Raw genomic sequence first — 25,542 nt, forward strand, 5'->3', positions numbered from 1 at the left:
CTACAATGAGTAACAGACACTGCTACAGGCCCAAAAGGATTTACTGGGCTAGATGCAGTAAAAAATTGTTATTAGATACACAGGTGGTGTAGCTTGGTTCAGATGGGCAACTCCAATGTCTAACAGACACTGCTACAGGCCCAAAATGATTGGCTTATCTAGATTTAGCCAAATGCTGTGAAAAACACTTGCACAGCACTAGCACAGACCTGCCTGGCAAAAAGTGCTAGGAGCTGCTATAACCTAACCCTCAAAAGGGCTGCAATTACAACTAGTCCCTTCTCCCTAAACCTATCTCTCTATTTAACAGCAAATTCGCTCCCAATTCACACAGTTATACTGTATAGCGCCCACAGCAGCAGCTGTGCAGTCTAACACTCAGCTGCAGCAGAGAGAAAATGGTGGCGACGGGGAAAATGGCTGGGTCTTATAGGGCAAGGACATGTGACATATACAGCCAATGACACATGCCCTTGCTTGTGTGAAAAAAAGCACTTCGCTGCGTGTGTGCACTGCTGATAGGCTGACAGACTGCATCGCCCCACTGTAAATGTGAGAAAAAAAAAAAAATTGCATTATTTCTGCAGAGGTCCATCCCCTGCCCTTCCCCCCCGCCCCCTCTACACTGAAACTGTCTATTAACATTGATTAACAGTATTACTGTGAAAAAATCCAGTTACGCTTTTGGTGCATGAACAGTTATAGAACAAAATCTCGAACAGCCAAATTTTTTGCAAATCGTTCGGGTTCGTCGAACGACTCGAACACTGCCCAAAACAGCTCGAATTTGAGATTGGCGAACAGTTCGAGTCGAACACCGCTCATCTCTAGTGGAGATCAAAGTGGAATAAAAAGACAATATCAATCCCCCTTGGAAGAGTGGTGGAGGTCGCAGTAGCTTAACAAGACGGTTTTAATGCCCCTTGGAAAAGTGGTGGAGGTCGCAGTGGAATAAAAAGACAATATCAATGCCCCTTGGAAGAGTGGTGGAGGTCGCAGTAGCTTAACAAGATGGTTTTAATGCCCCTTGGGAGAGTGGTGGAGGTTGCAGTAGCTTAACAAGACTGTTTTGATGCCCCTTGGAAGAGTCGTGGAGGTAGCGCTAGCTTAACGAGACGGTTTTAATGCCCCTTGGAAGAGTGGTGGAGGTCGCAGTAGCTTAACAAGACGGTTTAATGTCCCTTGGAAGAGTGGTGGAGGTCGCAATAGCTTAACAAGATGGTTTTAATACACCTTGGAAGAGAAGTGGAGTTTACAGTAGCTTTACAAGACAGTTTTAATGCCCCTTGGAAGAGACGTGGAGGTCACAGTAGCTTAACAAGACGGTTTTAATGCCCCTTGGAAGAGACGTGGAGGTGACAGTAGCTTAACAAGATGGTTTTAATGCCCATTGAAAGAGTGGTGGAGGTCACAGTAACTTAACAAGATGGTTTTAATGCCCCTTGGAAGAGTGGTGGAGGTCACAGTAACTTAACAAGACGGTTTTAATTCCCCTTGGAAGAGACATGGAGGTCAGAGTGGTTTAACAAGATGGTTTTAATGCCCCTTGGAAGAGACGTGGAGTTCAGAGTAGCTTAACAAGACCATGCAGTACAGCATAAAAAAAACATTATTCCCATTATTGGGGAGTGGGTCTCCCATAGTCTTTGCCTATGCCTTCCAAGCAAAAGCTGCCAAAAATTAGGATGGAGGAACTTGCAATGCTGGCAAACAAGAGCCAAGCAGTACAACATATTCAAAACATTATTCCCATTATTGGGGAGTGGATCTCCCATAGTCTTTGCCTATGCCTTCCAAGCAAAAGCAGCCAAAAATTAGGATGGAGGAACTTGCAATGCTGGCAACACAGACCAAGGTCACCCTGGTGGTATAGTGGTGGTGGAGGCTGAGGATAAGGAGAAGAGCAAAATACAGCCGAAATGAGGAAGCGTATACCCATGTGTGGGTGTGAAGCGGTGCATGGGAATACACCTCCCGAAATAACACAGTGGATTTGACTTTATGTTACTCTGCTGTCATTTGGTGGTGATGAGAAGTCTGGCCCAATCAAGTCCTTGTTTATTTTTATAAGGGTCAGCTTGTCAGCATTGTCAGTTGACAGGCGCAGAGGAATCACGGAGGACGCTGGTACGGTCGGCAAGGTACTCCCTCACCATCTTTTGAAACTTTCCACTCCTTGTGAGAGTACCCCGCGCCTCAGGGCCTGTAAGCTGAGTGGGTCTCGGAAAACTGTCCCAGAACGTTGACAGTGTTCCCCTGCCTCTGCTGGATTGGAGTTGCATCTCTCTCGCCTGTACGCCTTGGTTGGGCAACGAACTGTGACCTCTGCCGCTAGCGTGTTCAGATGGGAATTTTTTTAACAGTTCTGCAGCAAGGGCCTTCTGGTACTGCCACATTTTTGTAGACCTCTCCACCTCAGGAATAAGAGAGTGAAAGTTCTCCTTGTAGCCAGGGGCTAAAAGTGTCACCAACCAGTAATGATTGTCACCCAACATTTTGACAACACGAGGGTCACGGTTAAGGCACGTAAAATAAAGTGAGCTATGCGTGCCAGACTGGTAACGGGCAAGACTTCCATGTCCTCACCAAGATGACGACTGACCATGCTCTCCTCCTCCTCCTCCCCCCCCCCTGTCCTCAGGCCACCCACGCTGAACCGACGGTATGACAGTTGTACAGGTACTACCGTCTACAGCACATGATACCAGCTCCTGTTCTTCCTCCTCCTCCTCCTCCTCCTCCTCTCCCTCATTGTCCCCCAATGCACGTTGGGATGAGATGAGGCTGGGCTGTGTGTAATCGCCCGTTACGGCTTCTTGATCCATCTCTTCATACTCTGGCTGCAATGCCTCCTCTTTAATTCTCTGCAGAGAGCGTTGCAAAAGACAGACAAGTGGCATGCTGACGCTAATGATGGCATCATCGCCACCCACCATCTTGGTGGACTCCTCAAAGTTTGTCAGGATGGTACATATGTCAGACATCCAGGTCCACTCCTGAGGTCTTATGTGTGGAGTCTGACCTGAATATCGATGGACTTGCTGCAACTGGTACTCCACAACTGCTCTCTTCTGCTCACAAATCCTTTGCAACATGTGGAGGGTAGAGTTCCAACATGTGGGGACATCACACACCAGTCGGTGTGCCGGAAGCTGCAAACGCTGCTGCAACACAGGAAGGGAGGCGGAAGCTGTAGCCGACTTCCAAAAATGAGCAGACAGGCGGCGTACTTTGACGAGCGGATCTCGCAAATCGGGGTACGATTTAAGAAACAGCTGAACCACGAGGTTAAGCACATGAGCCAGGCTTGGAACATGAGTGATCTCGCCTCGCCTCAGAGCCGCCACCAGATTACGGCCATTGTCACACATGACCATGCCGGGATGTAGGTTCAGCGGTCTCAGCCACAGATCTGCCTGCTCTTTCACAGCTGTCCACAACTCACAAGCAGTGTGACGTTTATCATCTAAGCTTATGAGTTTCAGCACAGCCTTTTGCAGCGTGGCTGAGGCAGTACTGCAGTGCATCCAGCTTGTACTTGATGTGGTGATATCTGAGATGGAGGCTGAACATGAGGAGGAGGAGGATGATGCGCAGGAGCTGTACACTGTGGGGGGCAACTCTGACTGACATAGGGCCTGAAATCCTCGGTGTGGGGAGGATGTGTTCCGTCCCAAGGTCCGACTGGGTCCCATCTTATACTATGTTTACCCAGTGTGCGGTCAGGGAGATGTACCGTCCCTGGCCACAAGCACTTGTCCACTTGTCCACGCAGATGTTTTGGGACACGTGCTTGTGTAGTGCGGGGATGGTACACCGGGCAAAATAGTGTCGGCTGGGGACCGAGTCCTGAGGAACGGCCACCGCCATAAGACTGCAGAAGGATTTAGTCTCCACGAGCCTAAAGGCAGCATTTCCAAAGCAAGTAGTCGTGAAATGTGCGAATTTAGGACTGTGGCCTGTGGGGCCTTGGCTGCGAATTTGTGCTTTCATTCAAAGTTCTGGGATTTGGACAATTGAACTCTGCGGTGGCTCGTGGACGTGAACATTGATGCTGTTTCTTGAGAAACTGCCATAACAAGTGAAGACTTAGAGGAGGGGGCATCTTTGCATGCAGTATGGACAGGGGATTGCCTTGCACGCACAACAGGGGGTTCTCTTACACGCACAACAGCGGAAGAAGCAGTGGTGACACCTGCTGACACTGGTCGTGGACCCTGGGTTTCTCCCCACAAAGTCGGGTGCTATGCTGACATGTGCCTGATCATGCTGGTGGTGGTCAGGCTGGTAGTTTTGTCACTCCTGCTGATGCTGGCATGGCAGGTGGTACAAATGGCCTTTTTGGGGTTATCAGCAGAGTCTTTAAAAAAATTTCAGACTCTGGAAGACCTACCGTTGTACTGGCAATGTCCCTCGTGTTGGTGTTACGTGGAACTGTTGCCCGCCTTCTGTTTGTGGCCACCACTCTGCTTCTTCCTGCCTGTTGGGGTACTCTGCCTCCCTTTCCCTGTGTGCTGCTGGCCTTGCTCTGCATGTCCTCTTGCCAGGTTGGGTCAGTTACTAGATCATCCACCACCTCCTCCTCTTCCACTTGCACACAACAATCCTCCTCCTCACTTCGTGGCAATTGTGTCTCGTCATAGTCCTCCTTTTGTGACAAATTGCCAGCGTCGACTTCCTCTGGCCGTGGCGGTTCAAATATTTGGGCATCGCTACATGGGATCTTCTCTTCCACCACTTCAAGCGGAGCAGGCGAAGGGCACAAATATGGAAATGGACCAGTGAACAGTTCTTCAGAGTGTCCAAGTGTGGGATCAGTTGCTGTCTGATGATACTCGGCATGGTGGGAGGAAGGAGCATCAGGGTGAGGAGGAGTATGCGGTCAAGACTCACGGCTACTAAAACTTGACCGTGTGGAAGACAGACCGGAGGTGGTGGTGCCCAGGTAACTGGAAGTATTATCTGCTATCCAATTAATAACCTGTTCACACTGATCAGTTTGCAATACTGGTGTTGTAGTGTGCTTCCCTAGTAATTTGGTCAAGAAGTGGGAGCGAGAAGATGTGGCTGTTGGCTGTGGCACATTTTCACTTTGGCCACGTCCCCGTCCTCTACACGCACCATCACCAGAACATCCAGTTCCACATCCCTTGCCACGCGCTTTGCCCATTGTAAATGAATTAAAATAGCTTATACTCGCACTATCAATGGAAAAAGGGTATGAAAAAGGAGATTAGAACCGTGGAAGAGGAAAACCACAGTTCTATTTCTCTGGCCTACACCAGAATCTTTTAAACATATATATTTGTGTCTGAACAGTCAGGGAGACACTATTACTGTTTTTTTTTAATGTAAAAAAGGCAAAAGCTGGATAATACAGAGATTTAAACAGTAAAACTGCAAAACCAAACTTCTAGTTATCTGGCCTACACCAGAATATTTTACACAGATATATTTGTGTCTGAACAGTCAGGGAGACACTATTACTGTTTTTTTACGGAAAAAAGGCCAAAAGCTGGATAATACTGAGATTTGAACTGTAGAACTGCAAAACCACATTTCTAGTTATCTGGCCTACACCAGAATATTTTGAACAGATATATTTGTATCTGAACAGTCAGGGAGACACTATTACTGTATTTTTTAACGGAAAAAAGGCCAAAAGCTGGATAATACAGAGATTTGAACAGTGGAACTGCAAAACCAAACTTCTAGTTATCTGGCCTACACCAGAATATTTTACACAGATATATTTGTGTCTGAACAGTCAGGGAGACACTATTACTGTTTTTTTACGGAAAAAAAGGCCAAAAGCTGGATAATACAGAGATTTGAACTGTGGAACTGCAAAACCACATTTCTAGTTATCTGGCCTACACCAGAATATTTTGAACAGATATATTTGTGTCTGAACAGTCAGGGAGACACTATTACTGTTTTTTTTTACGGAAAAAAGGCCAAAAGCTGGATAATACAGAGATTTGAACTGTGGAACTGCAAAACCACATTTCTAGTTATCTGGCCTACACCAGAATATTTTGAACAGATATATTTGTGTCTGAACAGTCAGGGAGACACTATTACTGTTTTTTTTTACGGAAAAAAGGCCAAAAGCTGGATAATACAGAGATTTGAACAGTGGAACTGCAAAACCAAACTTCTAGTTATCTGGCCTACACCAGAATATTTTAAACAGATATATTGGTGTCTGAACAGTCACAGACACACTTAATTTTTTTGGGGGGAGGGGGAAATACCAAAAGGTTAATAAGACGCGTATTTGTACGCAGGATTTGGATGAAAAAAAAAGGATTTTTCCTGGCCCCTGAGACCGGGGGATAAGTCTAGCAATTTGACCAGCAGGAGCACACAGGACTGTAATGCAGTGTTTGTTGGTATAACCACTGTGTCTCCTATACAGCCTGCCTGCCTGCCTGATATCTAGGATGAATTTTAGTCCTGAGAAGGACTGTTTGTTTGATTTGGCAGGCTTTAGAGACCCTACACTAACTATTTTGCAGTATAAATCTCTCCCTAGCTCAGCAGCACTGACCCTACACTGTCTGATCCGGAGCGACTGTGTCCAAGATGGAGGCGCCCGGTTTTAAATACTCGAGGTGACGCTGTGCGGCCAGCCAATCACTGTAATGCCCACAAACAACATGGCTGCGGCATTACAGTGACTGACTGGCAATCCCTGCATGTTCATTGGCTCTTGGCTAAAGAGCGCCAAATGTGCAGGGCGGAGACCCGAGCTCCCGCCCGAGTAACGCGGAAATGCTCGGTGCTCGCCGAACATCCCGAGTAGCGAGATGCTCAGGCGAGTATCGAGCAGTGTCGAATATGCTCGCTCAACACTAGTGGTAACCTGTTAGTATCCAACAGCCCATTTAAAAACATAGTGGACTGACAGACTATTCTTTTTTTTTTGTTTGTTTTTTTTTAATATTCCAAAACTAGTTATTTGTGATCAGGAAGACCATTCTTTGTAGTATACTCAAACTGATGGTTTTACTGTTAGAGGAAACATCATCCTGTTGTAACTGAGACAAGTGATGTGCAATATAGTCCATAATGCTCTGGCCTTTCTCCCACTAATACACTTGTAGGAGGTAAAAGAGGCAATTTATGATATGCATTTGGTAGTACTACTGCCCTAATGGTTGGTGTCAATGATGGTGGTGTTGCTTCTGTTGCTGCTAGTGGCTCCCACATTGTTAGCCATGGTATGTTTCATTTTTCTTTTACACTAGAATAACAGGATCACCTGAGCTGGGCTGACTGCAAGGACTACAAGTTAAAAAACAACCAGCGAGGCTCCCGAGTGTCCCAGAGGCTGCAGTTAAGTATAGAGGGGAAGATAAGTGCATAGTTTAATGCAATAACATAGTTTAACGCAAGAGCATAGGTTGGTGCTTTCATTGCTTGTCTTCTATTTAGTTTTTCTGCTTTTACTTGTATTTTTTATCCCCATATAATATATGCTCCATGGACAATGCTACCAGGTGTGCGACTTGTGAGATGTATGCATGCCTTGAACAGCCGTTTAAGGGTGAATATGTCTGTGCTTGATGTCAGCGAGTTACATGTTTGGAAGCCTAGATACTGGATCTAAATGTGCATGGCAAACTTGAAGAGGAGTTTAGAGCTCACTGAGCTTGCATTGGTAGAAGGAGGGTGGAGGTGGGGAAGACTAAGACCCAGAAGTAGGTACCTGGGTAATAGATAGAAGAAGGAATAGGGGGAAAAGTGCCAGGGAGCTCAGTCGTGATCTGACACAACCCGGTAAATATGCCTGTTTGGCTGATATTAGGAATGCTAGCCCAGGGCTGGAATCACTGCAGCTGGACATTGCTCCTAGCAACCAGGAAGACGACTGCTGTAGAAAGGAGGGAAATAGGAGTGCAGCAAAGGCCAGACAGATGTTGGTGGTTGGGGACTCTATAATTAGGCAGACAGACAGGGTCATCTGCCGCCGAGACCGTGAATGCCGAACAGTGTGTTGTCTGCTGGGTGTTCGGGTTCGACATATTGCGGATCGGATAGACAGATTGCTGGGTGGATCTGGGGAAAACCCAGCTGTCATGGTACACATTGGTACTAATGACAAAGTTAGAGGGAGGTGGAAGGTCCTTAAAAATGATTACAGGGAACTAGGAGAGAATCTGAAGGCCAGGACCACAAAGGTGGTGTTTTCAGAAATACTGCCAGTGCCACGAGAATCACTAGATAGACAGCGGGAGCTTAGGGAGATAAATAAGTGGCTCAAAAATTGGTGCAGGAAGGAAGAGTTTGGGTTCATGGAGAACTGGGCCGACTTCGCTGTCGGCTACAGGCACTATGGTAGGGATGGGCTGCATCTCAATGGGGAGGGTGTAGCTATGCTGGGGGAAAAAATGGTCAGACAGATGGAGGAGCTTTTAAACTAGCATCTGGGAGGATCGAGGGTTGTTCGTGCTAATAAGGGGATAAATAGAGTAGACAGAGGGAGTGGGACAGCAGGAGATATAGAGGATCTAGGGGGGCTGGGATACATAAGGAAAGTAGGGAGCTGAGTAGGAGTAACAAATGTGCTAATGGTATTAAATGTTTGCAAATACAAGAAGTCTCGCAAACAAAATGGCTGAATTGGAAACTCTCATGTCGGTCACGGAATATGATGTGGTGGGTATTACGGAAACCTGGCTGGATGAAAGCCATGACTGGATGACAACCATGGAGGGATACACTACATTTAGAAAGCATAGGAAAGACAAAAAATGTGGAGGGTGTGCATTTTCGTAAGATCCAACTTAAAACCTGTGCTCAATGACAATATTGGGGGGAGCTGCAACAATGTAAAGTCAGTCTGGGTTAATGTACATGGGGATGGCCATAATGGAAAGCTGCTAATTGGAGTTTGCTACAAGCCTCCTAATATAGCTGAACTGGAGGAAAAAACTAGAGGAAGAAATTCTGAAACAAATTAAAAATGCAGCAAACAATAATAGGGTCCTTATTATGGGGAATTTATACTATCCATATATCCAATGGGATAGAATCATCCAGTTGTGCTAAAAGCTGCAAGTTCTTATCCACAGTTCAGGACAATTACCTCTCTCAGCTGGTAGATGAACCAAGCAGGGTAAGTAATCTGCTAGATCTGGTTCTGTCAAATAGACCAGATACTGTTTCAGATATACAGGTACGAGAGCATTTGGGAAACAGCGACCATAGTATGGTAAGTTTCAATGTAATATTCAATAAAACATTTCAAAAAGGAAATGCAAAATCCTGGAACTTTAGGAAAGCTGATTTCAACAAATTAAGGGAAGAGCTTAATCGTGTAGACTGGGACCGTGTCATGGTAACTGGGGATACCGAACGTAAATGGGGCATGTTTAAGGAAATACTACTAGAATCCTGTAGAAAATTTATACCCTCTGTTAATAAAATGTCCAGGAATAAAAAGAAACCATTATGGATAAATAAGACAGTACAAAGTTTAATAAGACACAAACAAAGGGCATTCAAAATCTTGAAGGCCGAGAATACAGAAATAGCATGTCAGGAGTAAAAAGACATAAATAAGAAATGTAAAAAAGAAATCAAGCAAGCATTATTATCTACAGAGCAACAAATCGCCAGTGATATTAAAATAGATCCCAAAAAATTTTATACATACATCAATGCCAAAAAGAAAAAATCAGATGGTATCGGCCCCTTAAAAAACGATAACAAGATAATTATAGAGGACAAAGAAAAGGCAGAGATATTAAACAGGCATTTTTTATCCATGTTCACCAACAAACCGTCCATCCAGGGATCTTTCAAAAGGGCAAAAATCAAAGTTCACCACCTAATATAACAAGGTTAATACAGCCTGCGTCTGAGCAAATTAAACATTGACAAATCCCCTGGCACAGATGGTATTCATCCATGGATACTGAGGGAATTAAGCTAAGTAATTGACAAAACTCTGTATCTCATATTTTTAGACTCTCTGGTAACAAGGGTAGTGCCACAGGATTGGAGGATAGCCAATGTGGTACCGATATTTATGAAAGGTAAAAAGGTGGATCCAGGTAACTACCGTCCAGTAAGTCTGACATCAGTAGTGTGCTAAGTTTTTGAGGGCATCATAAGAGATGACCTGCAGAGTTATATCACAAAGAATAATATAATAAATGATAATCAGCATGGATTCATGAAAAATAGGTCATGTCTAAAAAAAATTGGGGTTCTATGAGGAGGTAAGTGCAAATTTGGATGTTGGTAAGGTGGCGGATGTGATTTATCTGGACTTTGCAAAGGCATTTGATACTGTACCACATAGCAGCCTTATACTGAAGCTACAGAAGCAAGGACTTGGGGGAACTATATGCAGATGGGTAAGGAATTGGCTAAATGACAGGAAACAAAGAGTCCTCATAAATGGTACTTTCTCTAAATGGGATATAGTCAGCATTGTGGTGCCGCAGAGATCTGTGCTAGGACCGATTCTTTATAACCTCTTTATGAATGACCTTGGGGATGGGATTGAGAGTAAAGTGTCAGTTTTTGGTGATGACTAGTGATGAGCGAGCACTAAAATGCTCGGGTACTCATTGTTCGAGTCGAGCAAATTGGAATGCTCGAGTGCTCGGTCCAAGTAATGAGCCCAATGTAAGTCTATGGGAAACTCGAGCATTTTTCCGGCGGCTCCCCCTGGAGGTCTGCAGAGGGCCTAAAAATTGCCCAAATCGATGGGAACAGTGCTCAAATGACATGGGAACAGCATGGGGAAGACCCCTGGAAGCATTTCTAACTCCCAGGTCAATGCTGTCAACAGTGTTGTCAGAAGTATTACACCACTTTTATGGACTCACAATAAAACATACAAAAACAAAACCAATATGGATTTTCCTGGAAAATATGTTAAGAAACATTCTTTCCAGGGTAAAGACTATGTTCACACATAGCGTTTTTGATGCGTCTTTGCACTTTTGCATTGCTTTCAACCAAGACAAATGCATTCACCAGGAAATGTCATTTTAACAGTTTACAACCTTATCTGGCCATATGGTGTGTGACAAAGCATCAGACACATCCTGTTTCATTTATGATGAAAAGTCACAAAGACTATTTTTATAGTGCCATCAGGTGGTCCTTACTATTCTGAAAGGGCCAGCGGTCGGCCCTCGCTATTGTTAGAGAGCCATCAACCGGCTATGCTTTGTTGTTCCCATTATTAACGAGTGGGTCTACTATACTATTATTGCGTATGCAGTGACTGCAAGGGCTGCCAAAAATTTGGACGCAACCCAATAACCCCTTTGAAGAGACATAGAGGAGGGTCTCAGTAAAAAAATGTTCCCATTATAAAGGAGCGGGTCTCCTATAGTGGTAATGCCCATGCTGTGACTGCAAGGGCTGCCAAAATTTATGAAAAACCCCACTAACAGTTTAAAGACACACACAGATGAGCCACAGTAACGAGTATGACATGTTCCTATTAGAAAGGAGAGGGTCTGCTATTCAGCTAGAGGGTATGAAGTGAGTGCAACTGCTGCCAAAATTTTAGGAAAAACCCTACTAACAAGTTAAAGCCACATACAGCTGGGCCACAGTATCGACATGTTCCCATTAGAAACGAGAGGGTCTGCTATACAGTTATAGGGTATGCAGTGAGTCCAACGGATGCCAAAATTTATAAAAAAAACCACTAACAGTTTAAAGACACACACAGCAGGGCCACAGTAACGAGTACAACATGTACCCATTAGAAAGGAGAGGGTCTGCTATTCAGTTATAGGGTATGCAGAGAGTGCAACGGCTGCCAAAATTTAGGTAAAACCCTACAAACAATTTAAAGACACAGAGCATAGAGCTTGGCCACAGTAATGACATATTCCCATTAGAAAGGAGAGGGTCTCCCATACTGTTTGCCTATGCAGTGACTGCAATGGCTGTAAAAAATTTGAAGGCATTCTATGCCCCTTGCAAGAAACATAGATGTCAGAGGGCCTCCTGAAAACAATGTTCTCATTATTAGGAAGTGGGTCTCCAATACGGTTTGCCTATGCAGTGAGGCAACGGCTGCCAAAAATATGGAGGAACTCCAATTCCCCTTTCAAGAGACGTAGAGGTCAGAGGGCCTCCTGAAAACAATGTTCCCATTATTAGGAAGTGGGTCTCCCATAGTGTTTGCCTATGCAGTGAAGCAACGGCTGCCAAAAATTTGGAGGAACTCCAATGCCCCTTGCAAGAGACATAGAGGTTGGAGGATCTCATGAAAACAATGTTTCCATTATTAGGAAGTGAGTCTCCCATACTATTTGCCTATGCAGTGAAGCAAAGCCAACCAAAATTTGGAGGAACTCCAAAGCCCCTTGCAAGAGACGTAGAGGTCGGAGGGCCTCTTTAAAACAATGTCAGGAAGTGGGTCTCCCATACTGTTTGTCTATGCAGTGAAGCAACGGCTACCAAAAATTTGGAGGAACTCCAATGTTTTTTGCAAGAGATGTAGAGGTCGGAGGGCCACCTGAAAATAATGTTCCCATTGTTAGGAAGTGGGTCTCCCATAGTATTTGCCTATGCAGTAAAGCTACGGCTACCAAAAATTTGGAGGTACTCCAATGTCCCTTGCAAGAGAGGTAGATATGTTGATATGGTACAAATGGTGGTGGAGGATGAGGATGCGGGGAAGGAGGAGGACAAGAGCAAATAGACAAAATCAGGAAGTGTATACCCATGTCTGGGTGTGAAGACAGGTGCATGGGAATAGAGTTAGACCACCCAAAAAAAAAGACACTGTATTTGAGTTTATGTTACGCTGCTATCATTCGGTGGAGTTGAGAAGTCTGGCCCATTCCAGCCCTTGTTCATTTTTATAAGAGTCAGACTGTCAGAATTTTCAGTTAACAGTCGGATGCGCCTATAGGTTATAATTCCACCAGTGGCACTAAAAACCCGCTCTGCCAAAACGCTAGCGGCAGGGCAGGCCAGGACCTCCAAGGCGTAGAGAGCCAGCTCATGCCACGTGTCCAGCTTGGATACCCAATAATTTAAAGGCACAGAGGAATAACGGAGGACATTGGTACAGTCGGCAAGATACTTCCTCACCATCTTTCCCTCCTTTGGAGAGTACCCTGCGCATCAGGGCTTGTGCGATGGGAGGGTCTGAGAAAACCGTCTAAAAACTTTGATAGTGTTCCACTGCCTTTGCTGGATTGCATTTATGTCTCTCTCGCCTGTACTCCTTGGTTGTCCAATGAACTGTTCCCTCTGCCGCCAGCATTTTCAGATGGGAATCTTTTTAATAATTCTGCAACAAGGGCCTTCTCGTACTGCCCCATATTATTAGGCCTGTCCTGCTCAGGAATAAGAGACAGAAAGTTCTCCTTGTAGCGTGGGTCTAGAAGTGTCACCAATAGTGTTGAGCGAGCACTAAAATGCTCGGGTGCTCGAAGCTCGGGCCGAGCTCACCGTGATACTCGGGTACTCGACCCGAGCAACGAGCCCAATGTTAGTCTATAGGAGACCTGAGCATTTTTGCGGTGGCACCCCCGGCAGTCTGTAGAAAGCCTAAAAAGTGCCCAAAACGATAGTGACAGTGCTCAAATGACATGGGGACAGCATGGGGATTGCCCCAGGAAGCATTTCTGACCCCCAGGTCACTGCTGTCAACAACGTGGTCAGAGGTATTAAGCCACTTTTACGGGCTCACAATAAAACGTTCAAAAACAAAACTGAAACTGTTTTCCTGTGAAATATGTTAAGGAACATCCTTTCCAGGGTAAAGACTTGTGCATAAGGTAAAATAAATGACCAAAAACAAAAATACTCCTCCACACCTTGGGCTATGTTCACAAGTAGCATTTTTTATGCGTTTTTGCACTTTTGTAGTGCTTTCAACCGTGACAAATGCATTCACCGGGAAATGTCAATTTAACATTTTGCAACCTTATCTGGCCATGTGCTGTGTGACACATGCATACAGTGCTGAAAAGGGCCGAGCTCACCGTGATACTCGGGTACTCGACCGGAGCAACGAGCCCAATGTTAGTCTATAGGAGACCTGAGCATTTTTGCGGTGGCACCCCCGGCAGTCTGTAGAAAGCCTAAAAAGTGCCCAAAACGATAGTGACAGTGCTCAAATGACATGGGAACAGCGTGGGGAAGACCCCTGGAAGCATCTCTGACACCCAGGTCACTGCCTAAAAGTGTGCCCATCAGAAGTGATCCTTGCCGCATCAGAAGATACAGACTTGCAACTATCCCCATCCAAGAACTTGTCCCAGGGCAGTGTTCCATTGTACCTCCCCCATTCCTTGCAATGCAAGCGCAAATATGCAGCCAACCACCCACCCGCAGGCTGCAATACCATACTGCTAGCATGCACTTGAAATGGGGCCTTTTAGTTTTTTTTAGGAGGCTGAAGCTGGCCACTAACTCATGGTTGCTTCGGCAGCGAGGTCTCCATACTCAGTCTTCAGCTGCCACTATTTGTCCCAGTAACCTTCCCCACACTTTTCTTAGCCTGGCCTGCTATAGGGCAGCATTGGACGAGCCCACCAGACTCCTCCGGTGGGCCCTGGCTTCTCCATCAGGGGAGTTGAGAGTGCCAACTTGAGGAGCATGATAATGATGATAGAAGTTAGTATCTGCTTTGTTTTCTTGAAATGCAAGCGTAAGTGTGCAGCCTGCCACCCACCCACCCCCAGGCTGCAATACCATACTGCAAGCTTGCTTGCACTTGAAATGAGGCCTTTAAGGCTTGTGGAGGCAGACGCCGGGCACCATGTCATGGCTGCATCGGCGGCCTGGTATACATACTCGGTCCCCAGCCGCCAGGGGGCGGCCAGGTGTCCATACTCGGTCCCCAGCCGACCCTATTTGTCCCGGTGCGCCTTATACACAAGCGCACTTACCAAAACATTACCTGTGCTCTCCCCAGTGCATTTAGTGGGAAGAACAGCCTATTCCGCTGTAGTGTGTGCACGCCAACCCCCTGTTCATGGCACATGCGAAGATGCCTCCCACCCTGCACCTGTCGTTGCAGACTTGCAACTATCCCCATTCAAGACCTTGTCCCAGGGCAGTGTTCAATTGTACCTCCCCCATTCCTTGCAATGCAAGTGCAAGTATGCAGCCTGCCACCCACCCACCCCCAGGCTGCAATACCATACTGCTTGCTTGCACTTGAAATTGGGCCTTTTCGGCATGTGGAGGCGGAATCTGGCCACCACATCATGGCTGCGTCGGTGACCTGGTATCCATACTCAGTCCCCAGCCGCCCGGTGGCCGGATGCCCACGCTTGGTCCCCAGATGCCAGGGGGCGGCCAGGTGTCCATACTTGGTCCCCAGATGCCCCACGGCCGGGTGCCCACACATGGTCCCCAGCCACCTGGGGGTGGTCTGGTGTCCATAAACGGTCCCCAGCCGCCCCTATTGGTCCCATTGCGCCTTATACACGAGCGCGCATACCAAAACATTACCTTTGCCCTCCCCAGTGCATTTAGTGGGAAGGACAGCCTAATCACAAACACGTGGACAAGTGAATGTGGCCAGGGATGGTCCATCTCACTGACGTCTTCACACTGGGTTAATATTGTGGAAGCTGGGACACAGTTGGACACTGGGATGCAACACGTCCTCCAGACATAGAGGATTGCGGGTCCTGGGTCAATCAGGCTTCAACACAAAGTTCAGAAGGTAGACAGCAGCAGTGGTCGGCCTCCTACACAACGAGTATATTATTCATGATCATGAGGCCATCCATCTTCTTAGCTTTCTGTTCCTTGGAATGCAAGCGCATGTATGTAGTAGCAGCTAGGCCTGAGGTGGTCAGCATTTTGGAGCATATCCTACCTCCTCCGAGGATTGCTGGATGTTTTCCTGCTACTATTCCAGTTCTATGACTCCCGTTAAGTAAAGCTTCAGGTGATGAATGATGGATGAGGTGGTGGCAAAGGAGAAAGAGCAGGAGGAACAGGAACCATTCACATCAATATCAGGCCAGTCAAACACACATGTCTTGTAGGATATGTTTCTGTACCAAAAGGAGCGTTTTTGCAATGCCTACCAAAAATTTCAAGGCACTCCAATGCCCCTTGGAAGTGACATGGAGGTCAGAGGGTCTTAACTAAACCGTTTTTTCCATTTATAGCAACTGGGTCTCCTGTACACTGTTGGCCTAAGCACTGAATGGAAGGCTTTCCAAAAATTATGAGGAACTGCAATGCCCCTTGAAACAGACGTGGATTACAGCGTACTAAAAACCTTCTACCCATTATTGGGGAGTGGGTGTACCTTAGTGTTCGCCTATGCATTGAAAAGCAAATGCTGACCAAGGAGGAAATGTAATGCCCATTGGAAGAGTCGTGGAGGTTAGAGGTAATTGAAAACATCATTTCAATGCCCCTTGGAAGAGCTGTGGAGTTCAGAGTGGTTTAACAAGGCGGTTTTAATGCCCCTTGGAAGAGACATGGAGGTCACAGTAGCTTAACAAGATGGTTTTAATTCCCCTTGGAAGAGCGGAGGAGGTCGCAGTAGAATAAAAAGACAATATCAATTCCCCTTGGAAGAGACATGGAGGTCACAGTAGCTTAACAAGATGGTTTTAATTCCCCTTGGAAGAGTAATGGAGGTTACAGTGGAATAAAAAGACAATATCAATGCCCCATGGAAGAGACGTGGAGGTCACAGTAGCTTAACAAGATGGTTTTAATTCCCCTTGGAAGAGTGGAGGAGGTCGCAGTAGAATAAAAAGACAATATCAATGCCCCTTGGAAGAGTGGTGGAGGTTACAGTGGAATTAAAAGACAATGTCAATGCCCCGTGGAAGAGACGTGGAGGTCACAGTAGCTTAACAAGATGGTTTTAATGCCCCTTGGAAGAGTGGTGGAGGTCGCAGTGGAATAAAAAGACAATATCAATAACCCTTGGAAGAGACGTGGAGGTCACAGTAGCTTAACTAGACGATTTTAATGCCCCTTACAAGAGCCATGCAGTACAGCATATTAAAAACATTATTCCCATGATTGGGGAGTGGGTCTCCCATAGTCTTTGACTATGCCTTCCAAGCAAAAGCTGTCAAAAATTAGGACGAAGGAACTTGCAATGACCCTTACAAGAGCCATGCAGTACAGCATATTAAAAACATTATTCTCATTATTGGGGAGTGGGTCTCCCATAGTCTTTGCCTATGCCTTCAAAGCAAAAGCTGCCAAAAATTAGGACGGAGGAACTGGCAATGCCCCTTACAAGAGCCATGCAGTATAGGATATTAAAAACATTATTCCCATTATTGGGGAGTAGGTCTTCCATAGTCTTTGCCTATGCCTTCCAAGCAAAAGCTGCCAAAAATTAGGATGGAGGAACTTGCAATGCCCCTTACAAGAGCCATGCAGTACAGCATATTAAAAACATTATTCCCATTATTGGGGAGTGGGTCTCACATAGTCATTGCCTATGCCTTCCAAGCAAAAGCTGCCAAAAATTAGGACAGAGGAACTTTCAATGCTGGCAAACAAGAGCCATGCAGTACAGCATATTCAAAACATTATTCCCATTATTGGGGAGTGGGCCTCCCATAGTCTTTGCCTATGCCTTCCAAGCAAAAGCTGCCAAAAATTAGGACAGAGGAACTTGCAATGCTGGCAGCATGGACCACGGTCACCCTGGTGGTATAGTGGTGGTGGAGGCTGAGGATAAGGAGAAGAGCAAAAAACAGCTGAAATGAGGAAGCGTATACCCATGTGTGGGTGTGAAGCGGTGCATGGGAATACACCTCCCAAAATAACACAGTGGATTTGACTATATGTTACTCTGCTGTCATTTGGTGGTGATGAGAAGTCTGGCCCAATCCAGCCCTTGTTCATTTTGATAAGGGTCAGCTTGTCAGCATTGTCAGTTGACAGGCGAGTGCGCTTATCAGTTATAATTCCCCCAGCGTCACTAAAAACACGCTCTTATAACACGCTAACGTAAGGGCAGGCCAGGACCTCCAAGGCGTACAGAGCGAGTTCATTCCAAGTGTCCAGCTTTGATACCCAATAATTAAAAGGCACAGAGGAATCACGGAGGATGCTGGTACGGTCGGCAAGGTACTCCCTCACCATCTTTTGAAACTGTTATGTTCTGCTACCAGAGCTAAGGAAAGAGAGGAGATCTGTCCCTACGATAGAACTCAGCTTAATCCCTACGATGTAACAGGGGACCTGATCCTGCGATCAGACCTGCTAAAGTCCTAAGCTAGTCTGTACGGAGACCTATAGATGTGGGGAAGGAATCCCTACAAGTACTAAGGACTGGGAGGAAAATGGGACACCTCCTAACAGAAATAGTAGCAGACAGACGAAGAAACAAAATATATAGAACATAGAGGTCCGTAGACCAAGCAAACTAACAGAGTTAGATACAGAGCACAGGCTAGCTAGAAAGTAGTTAAACAATGAAGTCCAGCAAAGCCAGAAGGGCGGAGCAGGATTAAATAGGCCAACAAGGTCATGTGACCAGCAAAGGAAAAAACCTAAGAACAAGGTTCTAACAGAAACTTTCCATTCCTTGTAAGAGTACCCCACGCCTCAAGGCCTGTAAGCTGGGCGGGTCTCAGAAAACTGTCCCAGAACATTGACAGTGATCCCCTGCCTCTGCTGGATTGGAGTTGCGTCGCTCTCGCCTGTACGCCTTGGTTGGGCAACGAACTGTGACCTCTGCCGCTAGCGTGTTCAGATGGGAATTTTTTTAACAGTTCTGCAGCAAGGGCCTTCTGGTACTGCCACATTTTTGTAGACCTCTCCACCTCAGGAATAAGAGAGTGAAAGTTCTCCTTGTAGCAGGGGTCTAAAAGTGTCACCAACCAGTAATGACTGTCACCCAACATTTTGACAACGCGAGTGTCACGGTTAAGGCAGCGTAACATAAAGTCAGCCATGGGTGCCAGACTGGTAATGGGCAAGACTCCCGTGTACTCACCAAGATGACGACTGACCATGCTCTCCTCCTCCTCCTCCCCACTGTCCTCAGGCCAGCCACGCTGAACCAACGGTATGACAGTTGTACAGGTACTACCGTCTACAGCGCATGATACCAGCTCCTGTTCTTCCTCATCCTCCTCTCCCTCATTGTCCCCCAATGCATGCTGGGATGAGATGAGGCTGGGCTGTGTGTAAACGACCGCTACGGCTTCTTGATCCATCTCATCATACTCTGGCTGCAATGCCTCCTCTTTAATTCTCTGCAGAGAAAGACAGACAATTGGGATGCTGACGCTAATGATGGCGTCATCGCCACTCACCATCTGGGTGGACTCCTCAAAGTTTGTCAGGATGGTACATATGTCAGACATCCAGGTCCACTCCTGAGGTCTTATGTGTGGAGTCTGACCTGAATATCGACTGCCTTGTTGCAGCTGGAACTCCACAACTGCTCTCTTCTGCTCACAAATACTTTGCAACATGTGGAGGGCAGAGTTCCAACGTGTGGGGACATTACACACCAGTCGGTGTGCCGGAAGCTGCAAACGCTGCTGCAACACAGCAAGGGCGGCGGAAGCTGTAGCCGCTTTCCGAAAATGAGCTGACAGGCGGTGTACTTTGACGAGCAGATCTGGCAACTCAGGGTATGATTTAAGAAACCGCCGAACCACGCAGTTAAGCACATGAGCCAGGCATGGTACGTGTGTGTTCTCACCTCGCCTCAGAGCCGCCACTAGGTTACGGCCATTGTCACACACGACCATGCCTGGATGTATGTTCAGCGGTCTCAGCCACAGATCTGCCTGCTCTTTCACAGCTGTCCAGAACTCACAAGCAGTGTGAGGTTTATCACCTAAGCTTATGACTTTCAGCACAGCCTGTTGCCGTTTGGCTGAGGCAGTACTGCAGTGATTCCACCTTGTAACTGATGTGGTGATATCTGAGATGGAGGCTGAATATGAGAAGGAGGAGGAGGATGATGCGCAGGAGCTTTAAACTGTGGGGGCAACTCTGACTGACATAGGACCTCCCTCGGTGTTGGGAGGATGTGTTCTGTCCCAAGGTCCGACTGGGTCCCAGCTTCCACTATGTTTACCCAGTGTGCCGTCAGGGAGATGTACCGTCCCGGGCCACAAGCACTTGTCCACGTGTCCGTTGTCAGGTGGAGTCTCCCAGTAACTGTGTTGTTGAGGGCACGGCAGATGTTTTGGGACACGTGCTTGTGTACAGTCATGGCCAAAAGTATTGAGAATGAGACAAATAGTAATTTTTCCAAAGTTTACTGCTTCATTTTTTGTAATGGCAATTTGCATATACTCCTGAATGTGCTTAACAGCAATTACTGTACTTGCAAAGTCAATATTTGCCCAGAAAATGAACTTTAACCCCAAAACACATTTCAACATCATTGCAGTCCTGCCTTAAAAGGAGCAGCTAACATCGTTTTAGTGATTGATCCATTAACACAGGTGTGGGTGTTGATGAGGACAGGGCTGGCGATCAATCAGTCATGATTAAGTAAGAATGACATCACTGGACACTTTAAAAGGAGGCTGGTTCTTGGTATCATTGTTTCTCTTCAGTTAACCATGGTTATCTCTAAAGAAACACGTGCAGCCATCATTGCACTGCACAAAAATGGCCTAACAGGGAAGAGTATCGCAGCTACAAAGATTGCACCTCAGTCAACAATCTATCGCATCATCAAGAACTTCAAGGAGAGAGCTTCCATTGTTGTCAAAAAGGCTCCAGGGCGCCCAAGAAAGACCAGCAAGCGCCAGGACCGTATCTTTAAACTGTTTCAGCTGCGGGATCGGACTACCAGCAGTGCCGAGCTTGCTCAGGAATGGCAGCAGGCTGGTGTGAGTGCTTCTGCACGCACTGTGAGGCGGAGACTCTTTGAGCAAGGGCTGGTTTCAAGGAGGGCAGCAAAGAAGCCACTTCTCTCCAGAAAAAACATCAGGGACCGACTGATATTCTGCAAAAGGTACAGGGAGTGGACTGCTGAGGACTGGGGCAAAGTCATTTTCTCTGATGAATCCCCTTTTCGATTGTTTGGGACATCTGGAAAACAGCTTATTCGGAGAAGAAGAGGTGAGCGCTACCACCAGTCTTGTCTCATGCCAACTGTAAAGCATCCTGAAACCATTCATGTGTGGGGTTGCTTCTCAGCCAAGGGAATCGGCTCACTCACAGTCTTGCATAAAAACACAACCATGAATAAAGAATGGTACCAGAATGTCCTCCAAGAGCAACTTCTCCCAACCGTCCAAGAGCAGTTTGGCGCCCAACAATGCCTTTTCCAGCATGATGGAGCACCTTGCCATAAAGCAAAGGTGATAACTAAATGGCTCATGGAACAAAACATAGAGATTTTGGGTCCATGGCCGGGAAACTCCCCAGATCTTAATCCCATTGAGAACTTGTGGTCAATCATCAAGAGACGGGTGGACAAACAAAAACCAACAAATTCTAGCAAAATGCAAGCATTGATTATGCAAGAATGGACTGCTATCAGTCAGGATTTGGTCCAAAAGTTGATTGAGAGCATGCCAGGGAGAATTACAGAGGTCTTGAAGAAGAAGGGGCAACACTGCAAATATTGACTTGCTGCATTAACTCATTCTAACTGTCAATATAACCTATTGGTAATCATAATATGATTGCAATTATATTTCTGTATGTGATATAAACATCAGACAAACACTAATAAAAACCAGAGGCCAGCAGATCATGTGAAAATATAATTTTGGTGTCATTCTCAAAACTTTTGGCCATGACTGTAGTGCGGGGATGGCACACCGTTCAAAATAGTGTCGGCTTGGGACCGAGTACCGAGGGACGTGGCAAAATAGTGTCGGCTGGGGACCGAGTACCGAGGGACGACCACCACCGTAAGGTTGCGGAAGGATTCCGTCTCCACCAGCCTAAATGGCAGCATTTCCAACACAAGCAGTCATGAAATGTGCGAATTTAGGCCTGTGGGGCATTGGCTGCGAATTTGCGCTTTCATTCAAAGGTCTGGGATATGGACAATCGAATGCTGTGGTGGGACGTGGACGTGGACGTTGATGCTGTTTCTTGAGAAACTGCCATAACAATTGAAGACTGAGAGGAGAGGACACCTTTGCATGCAGTATGGACAGGGGATTGCCTTGTACGCACAACAGAGGGTTCTCTTACATGCACAACAGCGGAAGAAGCAGTGGTGACACCGGATTACACTGGTAGTGGACCCTGGGGCACGCCCCACAATGTCGGGTGCTTTGCTGACATGTGCCTGATCATGCTAGTGGTGGTCAGGCTGGTAGTTTTGTCACCCCTGCTGATGCTGGCCTGGCAGGTGGTACAAATGGCCTTTTTGGGGTTATCAGCAGAGTCTTTAAAAAAATTCCAGACTCTGAAAGACCTACCGGTTGTACTGGCAACATCCCTCGTGTTGGTGTTACGGGGAACGGTTGCCCGCCTTCTGTCTGCGGCCACCACACTGCTTCTTCCTGTCTGTTGGGGTACTCTGCCTCCCTCACCCTGTGTGCTGCTGGCCTCGCTCTGCGTGTCCTCCTGCCTCGTTGGGTCAGTTACTAGATCATCCACCACCTCCTCCTCTTCCACTTCCGCACCACGGTCCTCCTCCTCACTTCGTGGCAATTGTGTCTCGTCATCATCCACCTCTTGGGACAAATTGCCAGCGTCGCCTTCCTGTGGCCATGGTTGTTCAAATATTTGGCCATCGCTACATGGGATCTCCTCTTCCACCACTTCAAGCGGAGCAGACGAGGTGCCCAAATATGGAAATGGACCAGTGAACAGCTCTTCAGAGTGTCCAAGTGTGGGATCAGTTGCTGTCTGACGACACTCGGCATGGTGGGAGGAAGGAGCATCAGGGTGAAGAGGAGTATGCGGTCGAGACTCATGGCTACTGTAGCGCCGACGTCCCTGCCCTCTGCTAGGCAGGGACGCTGTTCCCCTCACCCCTCTGCTCCGAGCCCGGCGTCCTCCTCCCGCTCTGCTGGCAGCGCGCGCTCCTTCCCGGCCACTGTGCTTAGGGCGCGCGCGCGCTCCCTCCCTCTTAAAGGGGCTGCGCGCGCCGTCCTAAGGAGTCCCCGGCCAATGGCCAGAGGACTTCACCATATATAAGGCACCTCCTCCAAAATGGAGGTGCCCGAGCAATGTTGTTGCACTGTTCACTACTCTGCTTCAGCCCTCAGGTCCCGTTGCCAGTTACCTGCCAGTTACCTGCCAGAAACCTGCCAGTTTGCTGTCTGTTTCCTGCCTGACATTCCTCCTACCTGCTTGCTAGCCTGAGGTCCGACGGTCTGCCTTCCTACTCCTGTCAGTCTGTCTATGGACCAGCTTGCCCGCTCACCTGGGAGCGCACATCTGCTACCTGCCTGCTAGCCTACCTGGAGGCTCCGCCGTCACGTGCTGTGACCACCTGCCATTCCAGAGACTCCTGCCCACTCACCTGGGAGCGCACATCTGCTACCTGCCTGCTAGCCTACCTGCAGGCTCCGCCGTCACGTGCTGTGACCACCTGCCATTCCAGAGACTCTCGCTTGCTCACCTGGGAGCACACATCTACCATCTGCCTGCTAGCCTACCTGGAGGCTCAGCCATCACAGGTCATACCTACCCTTTACCCAGAGGCTGCCCCGGTCACTTCCCGTGACCTCCTGCCCGTTCATCCAGAGACTGCCCCGGTCACTTGCCGTGACCTCCTGCCCGTTCATCCAGAGACTACCCCGGTCACTTGCCGTGACCTCCAGCCCGTTCACCCAGAGACTGTCCCGGTCACCTGCTGTGACTGCCTGCCCGTCTTCCCTGGTCGCCACCCGCTCCCTTACAAGGACCGCCCCCTTGTATAGTAGCTCAGAGGTTCCGCCTCCCAGACCCGTTACAGCTACTAAGACTTGACCGTGTGGAAGACAGACCGGAGGTGGTGGTGCCCAGGTAACTGGAAGTATTATCTGCTATCTAATTAATAACCTGTTCACACTGATCAGTTCGCAATAGTGGTGTTGTTGTGTGTTTCCATAGTAATTCGGTCAAGAAGTGGGAGCGAGAAGATGTGGCTCTTGGTTGTGGCACATTTTCACCTTGGCCACTGCCCCGTCCTCTGCACGCACCATCACCAGAACGTCCAGTTCCACGTCCCTTGCCACGCGCCTTGCCCATTGTAAATGAAGTAAAATAGCTTACACTCGCACTATCAATGGTATCACTATCAAGGGTAATAAAAAGGAGATTTGAACCGTGTAAGAGGAAAACCACAGTTCTATTTCTCTGGCCTACAACAGAATCTTTGAAACAGATATATTTGTGTCTGAACAGTCAGCGAGACACTCAAACTGAATTTTTTATGGAAAAAGGGCAAAAAGGTGGATAACACCCAGATTTGAACCGTGGAACTGCAAAACCACAGTTCTAGTTATCTGGCCGAAACCTGACTCTTTTAAACAGATATATTTGTGTCTGAACACTCACAGACGCACTCAATTTTTTTTTTGGGGGGGGGAGAATACCAAAAGGTTATTAAGATGGGTATTTGTACAGTCTGACTGAGGAAAAAAAAAAAAAGATGATTTAGATGAAAAAAAAAGGATTTTTCCTGCCCCGGAGACCTGGGGCTAAGTCTAGCAATTTGAGCAGCAGCAGCACACAGGACTGTAATGCAGTGTTTGTTGGTATAACCACTGCGTCTCCTATACAGCCTGCCTGCCTGCCTGATATCTGGGATGGATATTAGTCCTCAGAAGGACTGTTTGTTTCAATTTGGCAGGCTTTAGAGACCCTACACTATCTATTTCGCAGTATAAATCTCCCCCTAGCTCAGCAGCACTCTCCCTACACTGTCTGATCCGGATCGACTGTGTACAAGATGGCGGCGCCCGGTTTTAAATACTTGAGGTGACGCTGTGCGGCTAGCCAATCACTGTAATGCCCACAACCAACATGGCTGCGGCATTACAGTGACTGGCTGGCAATCCCTGCATGTTCATTGGCTCTGTAAAGAACGCCAAACATGCAGGGTGGAGACCCAAGCTCCCACCCGAGTAACCCGAAAATGCTCGGTGCTCGCCGAACATCCCGAGTAGTGAGATGCTCAGGTGAGTACCGAGCAGTGTAGAGCATGCTCACTCAACACTAGTCACCAACCAATAATGACTGTCACCTAAAATTTGGACAATGCAACGGTCACGGGAAAGGCAGCGTAACATAAACTCAGCCATGTGTGCCAGACTGCAAAGAGGCAAGACTTCCATGTCCTCACCAAGAGGATGACAGACCATGCTCTCCTCCTCATCCTGCTTCTCTTCCTCCTCCTCCTCGTCCTCAGGCCATCTACGCTGAACAGACAGTATGACAGTTGTGCAGGTAGTGCCGTCTATAGCGCAGGAAACTAGCTGCTGTGCTTCCTCCTCCTCCTCTTCCTCATTGTCACCCAATCCAAGCTGGGATGGGTGTAATCACCCTGTTTGGTTCCTTGCTCCATCTCATCACACTCCGCCTGCAATGTATCCTCTTTAATTGTGAGCAGAGAGCAGTTCAGAAGACAGAGAAGCGGGATGGTGACGCTAATTATGGCATCATCGCCGCTCA

The sequence above is a fragment of the Phyllobates terribilis genome, unplaced genomic scaffold (assembly GCF_046119375.1).
Source record: "Phyllobates terribilis strain yellow unplaced genomic scaffold, ASM4611937v1 Scaffold_1__5_contigs__length_1240528914, whole genome shotgun sequence".
NCBI lineage: Eukaryota > Metazoa > Chordata > Amphibia > Anura > Dendrobatidae > Phyllobates > Phyllobates terribilis.